The following is a 5,106-nucleotide window of genomic DNA, read 5'->3' as shown; positions in this document are numbered from 1 at the left end:
AGATTCTGAGGATGAGGATGGGGACATCTTTGGGGGACCATTCTGGTTTGGAGATGGGATGTTTGGAAGCTTTTTGGGAGAAGAGGGTTAAGAAGAAAGGGGCAGAGCCAAGGCCTGGGGAGCCTGCTCACAGGCTCCCTGCTTCATAAGGGCGACACCAGCAGTTTTGAGAGACAACTGCGATCCCACGCGGGAGTGAGACAGGGGAGCAGAGGAGACTCTTGCCTCCCGAATTCAAGGGTGCAAGAAAGGCCACATTTCTCCAATTTCTTCAGATTGACCTCAGCCTGACTCCAAGTTCCTATCTGGCCAGTTTGGCAGGGAACCCAATTTAAATTACTACCAAAGCTTCTTTCCCCAGCATTCAGAGGCCTCCCCTCTGAAAGTGACCTCTCCTCCTCCTCCTCCCAGTGACACTGTGTGTCACTGTACTGGTACTGTCCTGAGTACTTACACGTATGAACTCATTACAGTCCCGAGATGAGTAATACTAACATCCCTATTTGACATGTGAAGAAATGGAGACCCAGAGAGGTTCAGGAACTCGCCTGAGGCTGCACAGCTCCAGGCCATTATGGTTGGCCTGGACATCTTCCTCGTCAGGGGAGGAGCTCCTTGCAGGTACTGGCTGTCTCCATGCCATGTGTGGGGTAATCATTGCTGAGACAGGGCACCCTGGCACCTGTGCCCTAGCCTCCCCAGTCCCATGCAGCCAGCCACCCAGGTCCTTCACTTCTTCAGCACCGCCCAGTCCTGCTCCTTCCTCTACCCTGATTAATGACTTTTTTTCTTTTGCCTCAGGGTATCAGTTACCATTAAAAAAAATGTATCATCTTTTCTTCAACCAAGGCCAGGAATAGACAACCAAGTGAATACTTCTATTTGGGGCCTCAGTGTACAAAACTCCCCTGTGGGGAGGGAATACACACAGATCCAACTACCGTCACCAATCTGGGGACCAGGATGTTTAAAGATGAAAATGCTCCTGTTAAGACTTCATGAAATTATCCCATCGCACAAGGAAGGGAGTGCGCAGCATCTTTGAACTAGTTCATTCACATCCCAGAGCATGGAGAGAACCTGAAGAGAATATTCATTACTTGGGCCTCTTTGAGGAGTCTTGGAAAGGCAGGAGGAGCCAGGAGACTAGCAGATTTTGAACCAGTTTTTTAAAAATGGAAAAAGGGGTAGATTCCAAAACTGACAGATCTGAAGGTTGGCAAAACCTTCTGAAAAGATTAAACACGTAATTTGTAAGCCATTAGCAGAGGAAAGGGTCTTGTTTTCTTTAATAATGGGGTCCCCCAGACTGGAGGATCACTGGGATATCACGCTCTAGGTTGAAACATGAACCTTAATAAAGGCTCCCATTGAGACCTCTCAAGGTCAAGATAAAGAACTGCCAGCCACATGAAACCCTGGTTAGATGGTGTTATGAGCTGAACGCTTGTGTCCTCCCTCAAAAATTCACATGTTGAAGCCCTAACCTATGTGATGGCTTTTGAAGGTGGAGTCTTTGGGATGTAATTAGGTTCCAATGAGGTCATGAGGATGGGGCCCTCATGATGGGATTAGTGCCCTTATAAGAAAAGGAAGAGACAACAGAGCTCTCTCTCTGCTGTGTGAGGACACATCCATGTGGGAAGAAAGAGTAAGTAGATACACTTTTTTTCAAAACGCTTTAAACTACACTTTGACTAATTCTTAATAATTAAATATGAGGTAAGTGCTATCGTTATTCCCATTTGTCAGATGAGGAAAACACAGGACAGTCTTTCCACCCTAAACTCTGGTACCTTTGCATGTGAGAAGTGCAGAAGAAACCCTGACCTGACTTGCCCAGGACTGTGGGTCCCGTTTGGTGACCCACAGGGCTGATCAAGGGTCAGTGTTGTCAGGAGGTAATAAGCAAATGTGTCCAGGAGCAGCAGGTCAGATGTATTCTTGTCACAGAGGGAGGCTGAGCTATCATTTCCCTCCTTACTGGTCTCCCTCTCCCTACTTCCCCATGGTCTACCCTCCATCATTATTTTTCACTTGTCAAGTTCTTTCTTTAAAAAAAAGTTTAAATTCCAGTATATAGGGATGCCTGGGTGGCTCAGTCAGTTAAGCATCTGCCTTCAGCTCAGGTCGTGATCCTGGGGTCCTGGGATCGAGTCCCTGCTCAGCGGGGAGTCTGCTTCTCCCTCTGCCTCTGCCTCTCTCTCTCTCCAGCTCCTGTGCTAGCTCTCTGTCAAATAAGTGAATAAGTTAATAAAATCCTTAAAAACTCAAATCTACAGAGTTATATTGTTTCAGGTGTCAAGATAGTGATTCAACAATTCTATAGATGAATGGATGAAGATGCGGTATATATATCTGCATTGGAGTATTACTCAGCCATAAAGAAGAATGAGATCATACCATTTGCAACAACTTGCATGGATCTAGAGGATGTTACGCTAAGTGAAATAAGTCAGAGAAAGACAAATACCCTATGATTTCATTCATATGTGGAATTTAAGAAACAAATGAACACAGGAAAAAAAGGAGACACAAACCCCACTCTTAACTACCCTGTTCAATCTCAGTCCGAGCTCTCCAGCGGTTCCTCATTCCATTGCCTTCCCTCACTCACCCCATCCTGGCCTTGTGGTCTTCTGCTCCCCCTGAAACATGCCAGGCTCTTCTGGGCTTTGCATGGGCTGTTCCCTCCATCGAGAACACTCTTCCTCCAGATGTCTGCGTGGCTCGCCCCTTCACCACCTTCAAGTCTTTGCTCAAATTTCACCTTCCTAATGAGGCCCACCCCAACCGTCCTATTTAAAATTGCAGCCCCCGGTTTACGATGCTTCTTGTCTTGTCTTTCTCTCTTCACTAAGCAACCTGGGGGCAGGGGTTTGGTCTCTTTTGTTTCTGGCTAGGTATCAAGCATCTGGGGCAATGGCTGGACCACAGGGCTCCTGTTTTGGTTCCTCAAATGTGAGTAAAGGTGACATGTACTCCTTCCAGAAGAGACATTCAAGAGCTGGTGTGTGACGGGTGGCAATTCTCCTTTCATCCTGGTGCAGTGATCTGCGATGCCTCCCCAGGTGGTGGTGGCGGCTTTGTTTGCCCTTGTCCCTTGGTCAGGCCCTGGGGCAGCAGAGCCCCTGTGGCCCGAGGTGGTAGGAGCCCTGCCAAGACAGATACCTTGCTGTTCTGAGTCACTGAGATACTGGGGAGATTTGTTGGTGCAGGCTGATACAGCAGGTCCTCCATAAATATCCGTTGGATAAATTAATGAATTGCCAAAGAATCCTTCTGTTGTTTTTTTAAAGTCCTGAATTTAAAAGCCCTACTCTATGTGTATCATATAATAATCATGGTTATTATTTTTGAGCGCCAAGCACTTAGAAGTTTGCAGGGCACAGATCTCAGGATTTCACACGTACGTAACGCGTCTAGTTCTTAATAATTAAATATGAGGTAAGTGCTATTGTTATTCCCATTTGTCAGATGAGGAAGACACAGGACAGAGACGTGGAGGCCAGACCCACTGGTCTCTGCTGGACTCTTAGTGGCAGTGGAGCTCATAGTGGATGAACCCCGGGAAACAGCCCCACAGGCCACAGTCGGAGTGTGCCAGCTGGCAACAGGAATGCTTGCAATCATCATTTCCTTATATACAGGCAGCCTCTGGATGTGGAGCAAGGCAAGAATGTGCGCTCCGGAACAGGGAGGGGGCAAACTTGCTAACCTGCTGAGCTGGGTGATGGGTCACCTGGATGATTCTATGTCTGGTTAACATCTCAGGGTGTTTTAAGTGGTTTGGCTGCCAGTAAAATTCTCCAATTGTGCTTTGCAGGCGGGGGGAAACACACAATCATCCAAAAAAAAAAAAAAAATCCAAACCCTATCCCTGCCCCTTAATTCTTAAATATATATGTATTTTCCGGGAAAATTCAATCCATATGTTTCTCAACCTTTTATACACTGAAATGTTTCCTAGGGAGTATTTGACTTGCCAAACCTCAGAACCTCCCCCCAAACCTTCCTCTCCCTCTCTTCTGCACTCCCAACACCTTGGAGACAGGAAGTCACATTCCAGCAAAAGTGAACCTTGGGGGAAACGGTAAGCCTGGGCTCTTAAGAGGGCTGAACGGCTCTAGGCCACTTAGATGCCCTCGGGGACGTCCCCCCAGGCCTGTCACCTCCGAGCCTCACACTGGCTGCCCTCAGCTGCTCCATGTGTGTCCTCCTCCCTGAGCGGTACTTTTGAAGCAGTGGAGGCAGGTTGAGGGATCTCAAAGCCTCTTTACACACTTGGAGTCAGAACAGCCAGACAGTCCAAAGACTTCTGCGAAACCAGACAGGGATCCAGATTTCTGTTGGGAGCCGGAGCCTGGGCCACGAGCGTCTCCAGATAGCTGTGTGCATTCCTGCTGGTGGCTCTTCCTGCAGGACGAGTTAGGGACAGGCCAGGGGCAAGGGGAGCATGGACAGTGTGGCGAGCCTGAAGCTCAGGCCGTCCTGGGGCTTCAAGCCAAGCACCGGGTGGTGGAAGTGATAATAATTAGTAATGCCTGCCATTTGGGTAACACTTCATAGTTTCAAAGATGCTGTCAGCAGTTTGATGTAGCCAGTGTTTTGGGAGCCAAAACTCTTGGATTCTGATTCTTTGTCCTAGCTGTACAAGCCTGGGTAAATCACCTAACCTCTCTGAGCCTCAATTATTTGTGAAAGGAGGACAAGAACAACTCCCACCTCCCAGGCCAGTCGTGAGTCTGCGAGAAAATGCCAGAGAGCACACTTTTAAGTTGCAAAGCTCTAACGGCTGAAGGTGGCTGGTGTGGAGTTGACACCACATCTCACTGGGTGCTCAGGTCTCCACGAGTAAGGGCCTGCCCCTGCCCAGGGATGACAAACAAATTTGCAGTTTTCCATATATATTTTTTTTTCTACAAAGGAAAATGAATGTTGTCACTCTCTGGCTTACCTTCCCATCTTGGGTGCTCTGCGTTGCCAGCAGCAGGTGTGGGTCTCAGGATTCTGGATGCTGAGGAATGTTCTAGGTCGGACCGCAGAGCCTTCTGAGGGAGAATGTATGCAGTGGGAGGGAAGGGTAGAGGACAAGCCTTAGGGTGG

The sequence above is a fragment of the Vulpes lagopus genome, chromosome 1, assembly GCF_018345385.1.
Source record: "Vulpes lagopus strain Blue_001 chromosome 1, ASM1834538v1, whole genome shotgun sequence".
Taxonomy (NCBI): Eukaryota; Metazoa; Chordata; class Mammalia; order Carnivora; family Canidae; genus Vulpes; species Vulpes lagopus.
The sequence above is the reverse complement of the archived record's forward strand: the minus strand, read 5'-3'. Positions refer to the sequence as shown.